Genomic DNA, 11159 nt, shown 5'->3' on the forward strand with positions numbered 1-11159 from the left:
GGACTGGACACCCCCTCACACCACCATAAGGTCGCAGCCTTTGCAGATGACCTCTTGTTCTATGTCTCAGAGCCTCACATTACATTGCCGAATCTCTTAGCGGAAATAAGACGATATGGCACCCTGTCAAATTTTAAAATTAACTTACAGAAATCGGAAGCACTCAACGTCTCCCTGTCTACCAATGCCCAGACGAATCTAAGCACTAATTTTCCCTTTCGTTGGGCAACTGGGGCTATACAATATCTGGGTACCAAGGTTCCCCCGGACCCACATCTGATTTTCCAATTGAATTTCCAGCCGCTTCTAAAAAAAATTGCCGTAGATCTAGAGAGGTGGTCAAAGTTGGCGACCTCTTGGTTTGGGAGATGCAATGTGCTCAAAATGAATGTAATGCCCAGACTCTTGTACCTATTACAAGCCTTACCGATAAAAATCCCCCAATCATTTTTTAAAGCCATGCGCTCCATCTTTATTCGATACGTATGGCAGGGCAGGCCTCCAAGACTCAGCCGAACATTACTGCTCAGACCAAAAGACAAGGGAGGGATTGGCCTCCCAGATCCGGCATGGTACTATACGGCGGTGCACATGAACAGAGTAGTTGACTGGTGCAGACACCTGAAGGATAAGCTGTGGGTTCGTCTGGAGCATGAATCAGTACCATTTCCACTTGAGGGTTTGCCCTGGAGTGGACCGGGCTGGTCGGGAGCGACGCGGGCACACCCACACATTGAGCCAACGTTACAAGAGCTAGACAGATATTTTACCCTGACGGGCGTGCCCAGTTTCCCTTCGCCCATGACTCCTATTATTGGACACCCACGCTTTGAACCCGGCATGACAGAAAAGTCTTTCCGCCTCGACCCTGACTGGGACCTTGTGCGGGCCTCTTCTTTTCTTGGCCCTAGGACGTGGACAGCGGTCTCCACTATGTACGAGGCGTTAGCAACCACGGCCCTGGGACAGTGGAAGCTTTCCCAACTCTCCCACTTCTTGAAATCTTTGCCAAACAGTGGCGAATTCCGCAGACCCCTAACATCGTTTGAGGAGGTATTCTCAGGAGAGGGACCGACCCGAAGGTCTCTTTCCCTGTCATATCGCATCCTACTGGACCAACTCTCCCAGGGTAACCTGGTGTTCGTGGAAAAATGGGAGCAAGACCTGCATGTCCGGCTCTCGCCAGACCAGAAGAACCGCGCGCTTCTTTTTGCGCACAAGTCATCCCTATGTAGCAAATACCAGGAAATAGCTTATAAAATTTTGACCCGATGATACAGGACCCCCACTGTCCTGGCGGCTATGTTTCCCGGTCACAGCCCTTTGTGCTGGAGATGCGGTGAACAAGCCGGCACGTTACTACATATCTTCTGGGAATGCCCTCAACTGGCCCATTTCTGGAGACAGGTTCTCAATATCATTTATGACCTCACGGCTATTGATCTCCAGAACAACCCAGCTGCGATCTTCCTCAATCTGACCCCACTCTCGAGCAAGAAGTACCATAAATCTCTCTTAAAACATCTTCTGAGTGGGGCCAGGGCATGTATACCTAGCATGTGGAAACAGCAGGCCGCTCCACTGGTGTCTCACTGGTTTGCAAGAGTTTGCGACATCTACCGTATGGAACAGCTCACATCAGCGTTAGGCAACAGGGAGGAAGAGCACACTGCTTGTTGGTTGACTTGGAGCCTGTTCAGGTTTTCCGACGCATACAGATCCTATCTGTAGGCTCTGGCACATGTATAGAGGGAAGGGTCCGGCCGTGGGAACCCATCGGAGTCCTCTTTCTTTCTCTCCCTTCTCGTATACCACCCTGGTTCACTCTCTCCCCCGTCTGCCTCGTAGCACTGTTAGCCCCCTATAACTTTCATTCTTTCTACCCCATCCCCTTCTCCTGCCCATTTGCTCCCCCCTCTTTCCCTACCCCCTAACTCCCAAGTATAATTAAAATACATGGTGATTGCAAGGATCTTTTCGTTTTGTTCCCTCGATTTCCCAGCCAGGGGTTGGCGGCCCTCGGGGTGGTCCCGGCTGAGCTCTTTGACCAATAGAATGAAGGTGACCGATGTTAGAGGCCCCTCAGTCTGGGCCTTGAGGGGGATCGCCCCGCGGACTGCCCTGGTTTATAAGTAGACACTAGGGTGCCAGATCATTAGAGTGGGATAATGTGGTGGCCTAGCTACGGCTGGGGCTGCTGCTGACATAAGTTGTTAGGTTTCCCCCGGTCCCCCACGAAGTATTAACTATGTATTTTTGTTAACCTGGAAAACTGAGGGATCTATGTCTTTTACAGTTTGTCTCTGTATTACCTGCAATCCGTAAATAAAGAATAAAAAAAAAAAAAGACACTAACCAGACCAGATCCTTCTATGGCACCTGGTCTTCCCAGGGAGTCTCCCATCCAGGTACTAACCAGGCCTGACGCTGCTTAGCCTCTGAAATCAGACGACATTGGGTGCTTTCAGGTTGATGTGGCCGTAAGCGTTCTCTTCAAGACACGCCCAACCCTCTTGACAAACGCCAAGATGGTCGCCTTGAGAAACAAGCAAAAAAAACAGGTCAAAGCCAACAACATAAAAAGAAGCCTATGGGCTTACAGCGGACCTTAAAAGATGGGACCCACTAGCTCTGTCATGGTTCGGACGCTGTAATGTGTTGAAGATGAACGCGATGCCACGACTTCTCTATCTACTACAAGCCTTACCTATCAAAATACCCCAGACTTTCTTTCATGCGGTTCGCTCAATCTTTATCAAGTTCCTCTGGCGCGGGAAACATATGCGTATTGGTAGGGCAATGCTATTGCGACCGAAATTGCGGGGAGGTATTGGCTGCCCGGACCCTGCTCTATATTACACAGCAACGCACATGACACCGGTGGTTGACTGGTGCCGGTGTTCTGCCATATACTGTCCGGCCATGATATAGTGTCCGCACCGTACTGCGCATGCGCAGTACGGAGCAGACGAAGCTTCGGAAAATCTCCGAAGCTGAACGGCGCCTGCGCGGAGAGTGGAGGTGGTAGCCCCACCATCCAAGCGGACATAGGGTTGTGAATATTAGAGGGCCCCTCGCAGGCGAGCTTCGCTCGCCACCCTTCGGGCTCGGCCTCGCTGCGCTCGGCTCTTTTATATTCTTACTCTATGTCCACTTGGATAGTGGGGATAGAACCTGGACTCAGTGCGCAGGCGTCGTTCATGCTCGGCAATTTTCGGAATCTGTGTTGCTGTGTACTGCGCATGCGCAGTACACAGCGGACACTATCCGATGGGGGACCATATGTGATAAGACACCGGCATGGGGAACTGAAGCTATGGGTCAAGCTAGAGCAGGAGAAGGCGCGGGTTCCACTGGCTGGTCTGCCTTGGGCGGGGAGGCCATTGGAGCCCTGTGTGACTACTCACCCGTTAATTGGCCCCTCGCTCGCCGAGATGGATAGTTTTTTTCATCTTTCCCACCTGACTAACTTCCCTTCTCCTATGACCCCAATTATTGGACATCCTAGATTCCCTCCGGGCCTGTCTGACCAGGCCTTTACCAGGCAAGCCCCGAAAGGGCTTCTGAGAGCAGCCCTATTTCTTGGACCCACGGGCTTGATTCCCATGGGGACCATACTGCTAGAGCAAGTACCTGTTGCATTGGATAGCTGGAGAGCTAGACAGCTAATCCATTTCCTCAGATCACTACCTAACCATTCGTTCTTCTCTAGCCAATTCCACCCCTTCGAGGAACTTTGCCTGGATGATGGCCCAATTCGTGGTTCCCTCTCTAGGTCCTACCAAATCCTGACAGACGCACAATCCTCCACGGATCCACCTTTCCTAGCTAAATGGAAAAGGGACTAACAAACTACATTCTCCAAACCACAGAAGGACAGAATACTCTTTTTCGCCCATAAGTCGTCACTCTGCAGTAAATATCAGGAGATCTCATATAAGCTGATCACACGCTGGTATCGTACACCGGTGGTGTTGGCCAAAATATTCCCCGGTCAATCTGTCCGCTGCTGTCGCTGTGGGCAACAGATTGGCACCATTCTCCACATTTTCAGGGAATGCCCTAAATTACAAACAATCGGGCAGCCTGTCCTGAGACTCATCCGCAAGTTCACAGACATTTCCTTAGCCAATGATCCCGCAGCAGTTCTTCTCAATCTAACTCCTATGTCGAGAAAGCGTTATCATAAGTCCTTACTTAAACATCTCCTCAATGCAGCTAGGGCCTGCATCCCAAGTCAGTGGAAAGAGCAATCTGCTCCAATGGTGACCTAGTGGTTCGCAAGGGTAAATGATATTGAACGAATGGCAGACCTGACTGCCACAATGAGGGATAAAACGGAGGAGCATGGGAATAGATGGTTCTACTGGACCCAGTTTCGCTTTTCGGAAGAATACCTCCGCGAGACATAGTAAGCTCATGGTGATCGTTGGAGATCGCTGTTCCAAACGTTGGACAGCTGATGAGCTGGTGAGCCGAGGGCGTCTCTTGCTCCCTGGGAGGGGACCCCACCCGACCCCACCCTATCCACTCTACCCACGACACCCCCTTACCCCTTCTTTTCCTTTTCTGCCATTTCCTTCCCCAATCTTCTCTTTCCCCTTCTCCCTCCTTTCAGTTCTACTATCTCCCTTCTTAACTCAAAAAAGGGAAAAGAAAATGGTATGTTCCGACCCCATTTGACTACTACACAATACTCTTCCCCTATCTATGGATATCTAAACTCTTCGAGGGTAGCAGGGCTAGTATCAATAATATTTTAAGTGGTAGAGGATCCCAACGAGATGGAGCTTTAATCTCATCTTGATATGACCGCAAAGCTGTACACGTGCTATTCTCCTCAGACTTCTTACCATTGGCTCTGATATCCATGCAATATGATCGTTTGTTTATAACTATTTGTATCACACATTCTGTGAAGTTGCCTTTGCATTGTATGTCGCATACTACTAAATAAAAAAACAAAAAAAACAGAAGCCTATGGCACCTGGTATTCCCAGGCGGTCTCCCATCCAGGTACTAACCAGGCCCGACACTGTTTAGCATCCGAGATCAGACGAGATTGGGCGCTTTCAGGGTGATGGGGCTGTAGGTGATCTCTTCGGGCACTCTCAACCCTCTTGACAAATGCCAAGATGGTCACCTTGGGAAACAAGTGAAAAAAAAAACAGGTCAATGTCAACAACATAAAAAGAAGAATACGGCACCTGGTATTCCAACGCCATCTCCCATCCAGGTACTAACTAGGCCCAACCCTTCTTAGCCTCAGAAAAGAGAAGAGATAGGGCTCTTTCAGGGTGATGCTGCTGTAAGCGATCTCTTTGGGCACTCTCAACCCTCTTGACAAATGCCAAGATGGTCACCTTGGGAAACAAGCAAAAAAAAGAAAACGAATCAACGCCAACAACATAAAAAGAAGCCTACAATAACTGGTAATCCCAGGTGGTCTCCCATCCAGGTACTAACCAGGCCCGACTCTTCTTAGCCTCCAAGATCAGATGAGATTGGGTGCTTTCAGAGTGATGTGGCCATAGGCAATCTCTTCAGGCACTCTCAACCCTCTTGACAAACACCAAGATGGTCACTTTGGGAAATAAGCGAAAAAAAAACAGGTCAACGCCAACAACATAAAAAGAAGTCTACGACACCTGGTATTCCCAGGCGGTCTCCCATCCAGGTACTAACAAGGCCCGACTCTATTAGCCTCCAACATCAAACGAGATCGGGTGCTTTCAGGGTGATGTGCCCGTAGGCAATCTCTTCAGGCACTTTCAACCCTCTTGACAAACGCCAAGATGGTCACCTTAGGAAACAAGCAAAAAAATAAAAATAAGTCGGAAGCTAGAGACAATACGGCCCGAGTCCTCAATTTAATCCATGCGGCGCATGTACAGGGAAGGCCCTTGCTTATGTTGTCAACGGACGCGGAGAAGGCCTTTGACAGGGTGGCCTGGCACTTTATGCAGGCCACCCTGGAACATATAGGTCTTGGCCCCAACATGATGAGCTGGGTAATGTCGCTTTACTCCACGCCATCGGCAGCGGTACGGGTGACCGAGTGGTGCTCGGACTCTTTCCCCATCACTAATGGGACGAGGCAGGGGTGCCCTCTGTCTCCCCTAATTTTAATTCTGACACTGGAACCACTTATGTGTCACGTTCGGAATGACCCGAATATTACTGGCATATCCAAACCCTCGGCACACCACAAAATTGCGGCGTACGCTGATGATCTAATTTTTTCCGTCTCCAATCCACACATTTTGCTTCCCAAAATACTTGCGTCTCTACAGCGACACGGCAGCCTATCAAACTATAAAAACAATTGCGCCAAGTCGGCTGTATTGAATATATCGGTCCCGGATGGTGAGGCCAAGAGGCTCCGCTCCTCTTTTCCATTCTACTGGGCTGAAAAATCTATACGTTAACTGGGCGTTGACATCGCAGCCGATTTAGCGCAATTGTACCTGCTTGATTTTGTCCCTCTCCTGGATAGACTGAAATCTGATTTGGGAAACTGGCATGCTTTAACACTGACCTGGTTTGGGCGCTGTAATGCATTCAAAATGATGGCCCTCCCTCGGATCTTATACATGTTCCAGACATTACCGATCCGGTTACCCCCAATTTTTTTCAGACAACTGTAGGTGCTGCTCCGGGACTTTATTTGGGCGCGCAAACCGCCCAGAGCCCGTTTGCAATTGCTTGCCAGACCAAAGGACAAGGGGGGTCTGGGTCTCCCAGATCTCAGACAATACTACAGAGTGACTCTGCTAGCGAGAGTCGTTGATTGGCATTGTAATGGCCCACACAAGCAGTGGGTGGAGATGGAGATTGAGGATGGATCCATTCCCCTATTGACCTCCCCGTGGCTCCTGTCCTCCCTACCAAAAGACCTCAGAGGTCACCCCGTAGTGGGAGCTACGTTGGCTGTTGTGCGGAGGTTGTTCCGCTGCACACACATTGCTCCCCTGCCATCACCAATGACTCCGGTTATAGGTAATCCAGACTTCCCATCGGGATTTACCAACAAGAAACTGCGACAGTTGACAGTGGTGGGGAAACAGCGTCTGGGAGAGGTGTGGCCCACGGGAGGGCTCCCGACCACGTAAACGGTCGCCAAGCTTTCTGACCCTCCGCTTGACTTGTTTAGTGCTTATCAACTTCGTCACTTTCTTCTGGCCATACAAAGGGCCCCCTACACTCCTAGAGACCTGACACCCTATAAATCCATCTGTCACAAAAGGGAACCTGTGCGACACACCCTCTCCCTCCTGTACAACCTATTGAGTAGTCAGGAGGAGGAGTCGACCCCCACCATTTATCCACAAATGGGAGAGGGACTTAGGCATCACATTTACCCCACAACAGATAGGGAAGATCCTGACCTTAGTACATAAAGCTTCCATCGCAAACCAATATCAAGATACAAGATAGTCTCACGCTGGTATAGAGTCCCATACCTTCTGAATAAAATGGATAGATCGATCCCGGATGTTTGTTGGAGGTGAAATTCAGATATGGGGACCATGGGACACCTTTTCTGGGCATGCCCGACCTTGAGGAACTTTTGGGTTCCCAGTAGCGTGCCTTCTACACTTGACCGAACAGCCTGTTCGAAAATACAAAAAAACCCTCACGATGCAACTCCTGAATGCCGCCCGGGCCTGCATTCCCGCACTGTGGAGGCAGCCTCAGCCCCCATCCAAGGTGCTGTGGTATTCCAAAGTCAATCATATTCTCCGGATGGAAGAATTGACCGCCACCCTTCACAACACTGAAGAGGCATTTAGTGTTACATGGAGGCCCTGGAGGTATTTTACTGGTACTCGAGACTACATTCGGGAGGTGAGCAGTGCCTCCGTCCCAGAAAACGACTGAACATCTAACGTTTACCTACGTAGGCCATGTCTGCCCTGGGTGGCATTCCCCCCCTCCTTTTTGTCTTTATTTTTCTTTTTTTCCCCGTCGCCATCCCCCCACCTCCTCTCTCTCCGTCTTTGCACTCTCTTCTTCCCCCGTCCTCCCTTTTGACTATGCCTTGTCTCCTTACTAGCCTTCGGGACCCAGAAGAACCCCAGGGTTCTGGACATGACCGGCTCATATTTTGCTCTGGTTCACGTAGGTCATGATAAGCTGGCTCGCTGTGGTCCCAGTTGTTCTCCATGATTACATTTGTCCGAACGGAGCTGCACTAGTTATACTGTACTACATGTCGGAGGTGGGGTTTCTCTATTTTCTGCATGAAACTGTAGGACTCCCCTCTGAGAACCCAGAGTTATTTGGCTGCCTATTTTTTGTTAGCATGTAATTGTGACCCTGGGTCATGCTGTATGGTTGACTGTTATATTTATATTGTTCTACTTATGCTTAATAAAAGAATAAAACAAAAAAAATAAAATAAGTCAATGCCAACAACTTAAAAAAAAAGCCTATGGCATCGAGAAATCCCAGGCGGTTTCCCATCCCGGTACTAACCAGGTCCCAACCCTGCTTAGCCTCTGAGATCAAATGCACGCTCAACCCTCTTGACAAACGCCAAGATGGTCACCTTGGGAAACAAACAAAAAAAACAAGTCAACGCCAACAACATAAAAAGAAGCCTGCAGCATTTGGAAAACCCAGGCGGTCTCCGATCCAGGTACAAACCAGGCCCAATCCTGCTTAGCCTCTGAGACCAAACGAGATTGGGCGTTTTCAGGGTGTTGTGCCCGTAGGCAATTTCTTTGTGCACTCTTAACCCTCTTGACAAATGCCAAGATGGTCACCTTGGGAAACAAGGGAAAAAAAACAGGTCAAAGCCAACAACATAAAAAGAATCCTACGGCATCCGGTATTCCCAGGCGATCTCCCAATCAAGACACTAACCAGACCAGATTCTTCTATGTCACCTGGTCTTCCCAGGCAGTCTCCCATCCAGGTACTAACCAGGCCTGATGCTGCTAAGCCTCTGAAATCAGACGAGATCGGGTGCTTTCAGTGTGATGTGGCCGTAAGCGTTCTCTTCAAGACACGGCCAACCCTCTTGACAAACGCCAAGATGGTCGCCTTGAGAAACAAGCGAAAAAAACAGTTCAAAGCCAACAACATAAAAAGAAGCCTACGGCACCTGGTATTCACAGATGGTCTCCCATACAGGTATTAACCAGGCCGTACACTGCTAGGCCTCCGAGATCAGATGAGATTCTGCACTTTCAGGGTGATGTGGCCATAGGTGTTCTATTTAGACACTCTTAACCCTCTTGACAAATACCAAGATGGTTATCTTGGGAAACAAGTGAAAAAAAAAAGGTCAACGCCAACAACATAGACCCTGGCGGTCTCCCATCTGACCCAGACCCTGCTTAGCCTCTGAGTTCGGGCGCTTTCAGGGTGATGTGACCTCAGGCGAACGCTTTGGGACATACTCAAAACTCTTGACTGATGCTAAAATGGTCACCTTGGGAAACAAGCGAAAGAAAAACAGGTCAAAGCCAACAATATAAAAAGATTCCTACGGCACCTTTAATTAGGTACTATCCAGGCCGGACCCTGCTTAGCCTCTGAGATCAGATGAGATCGGGCGCTTTCAGGGGGATGTGGCCGTAGGAGATTTCTTTGGGCTCTCTCAGCCCTCTTGACAAATGCCAAGATGATCACCTTGGGAAACAAGCGGAAAAAAAAAAACATGTCAACGCCAACAACATAAAAAGAATGCTACGGCACCTGGTATTCCCAGTTGGTCTCCCATCCAGTTATTAATCAGGCCCGACAATGCTTAGCCTCCGAGATCAGACAAGATCAGGCACTTTCAAGGTGATGGGGCCATAGGCGATCTCTTCGGGCACTCTCAACCATCTTGACAAACGCCAACATGGTCATCTTCGGAAACAAGCGAAAAAAACCAAGTCATTGCCAACATTGGAGGCTAAGCAGGGTTGGGCAATCAGTTTCCTTGCCTGAAATAGGCATCTCAGAACTGCCATCTGGCTACTTCCCGGGTTTCCAACTCCTTCAACTAATCCCAGGAGACAATACTTCGCCTCCATCCTGGTGGAGGTTCCAACCACCCGATCAATGGTTCCTGTCACCTCTGTCCAGTAGCGGATCAACTTCAGGCATCTCCAAAACATGTGCATCATGTCTCCCCCCATGTTCCCGCACCGGGGGCAACTTGCGTCCGGCCGTTCGGCCAAACTGAAAAAGTTTACGAGGAGCATAATAGGTTCTATATAATAAGAACAGATGTGACATCCTGTGTGAGGAGAGCCACAATTCACCACAGGCAGGATTCCTGTGGCCAATTATAGCTCAGGGGGGTTTAGTACACACCCCACACTATATAAGGCCGCCAGCATGGCGGCCTTGTATAGTGTGTTGCGGTGGTCAGGGAAAGAGGACGATAGGCAGGGACAGTGTCTTTACTGCTTGGGAACCTAGCACTGTTACAGTGGGTGTTATGTGCCTCCTGCACAGTACACACCTGAAGCTACCCTTTATTACTGGTGTTCAATTTCTGCAATACATGCATCTGCAGTGCAGAAGTTAGAGTCGGTGTTGTGTGCCTCCTGCACAGTATACACCTTATTGCTGGTGTTCTGTTTCTGTAATACAGGAACCTAGTACTGTTACAGTGCTAGGGTGTACAGAGAAGCTGGTATATATAGAAGACTACAGCATACAGAAGAAAGGCTAGTGAATACAGAATACAGGTTTCGTGTATGTAGATAGGCTTGAGTATACAGAGATGCTAGAGTAAACAGTGAGGCTGGGGTACACAGAGAGGCTAGTTTAAAGACAAATACAAAGATGTTAGTGTATATAGAGAGGATAGTGTATAGAGAGAGTCGAGTGTATACAGAAAGGACAGTGCATATAGAGAAGCTAGTGTATACAGAAAGGGTATACATGAAAGCTGACATTCTATACAGAAGACTGGGTAGTGTATACAGAGAGTCTAGTGGGTACAGAAGACAGGCTGGTGTATTCTAGCTAGTTTTTACAGTCTAGTGTATACAGAAGACAGGCTGTGGTATACAGAGAGTTTAGTGTATTCAGAGAGTCTAGTGTATACAGCTGGCGAGTGTATACATAAGACTGGCTAGTTTACACAGTGTTTACAGAGATGCAAGGGTGTACAGAGATGCTGGTATATATAGAAGACTACAGCATACAGAAGA

The 11159-nt window shown here is 49.0% G+C and overlaps 2 pseudogenes; both read right to left on the reverse strand.

Annotated features, from left to right (window-relative positions):
- Positions 1-4975: 4975 nt before the first annotated feature.
- Positions 4976-5094, reverse strand: LOC143958451 (5S ribosomal RNA; annotated as a pseudogene).
- Positions 5095-5417: 323 nt separating this feature from the next.
- On the reverse strand, positions 5418-5536 carry LOC143958378 (5S ribosomal RNA; annotated as a pseudogene).
- Between the last annotated feature and the right edge of the window lie 5623 nt (positions 5537-11159).

Source organism: Lithobates pipiens, unplaced genomic scaffold (genome assembly GCF_037356315.1).
Source record: "Lithobates pipiens isolate NorthernLeopardFrog02 unplaced genomic scaffold, aLitPip1_a1.2 Scaffold_61, whole genome shotgun sequence".
Taxonomy (NCBI): domain Eukaryota; kingdom Metazoa; phylum Chordata; class Amphibia; order Anura; family Ranidae; genus Lithobates; species Lithobates pipiens.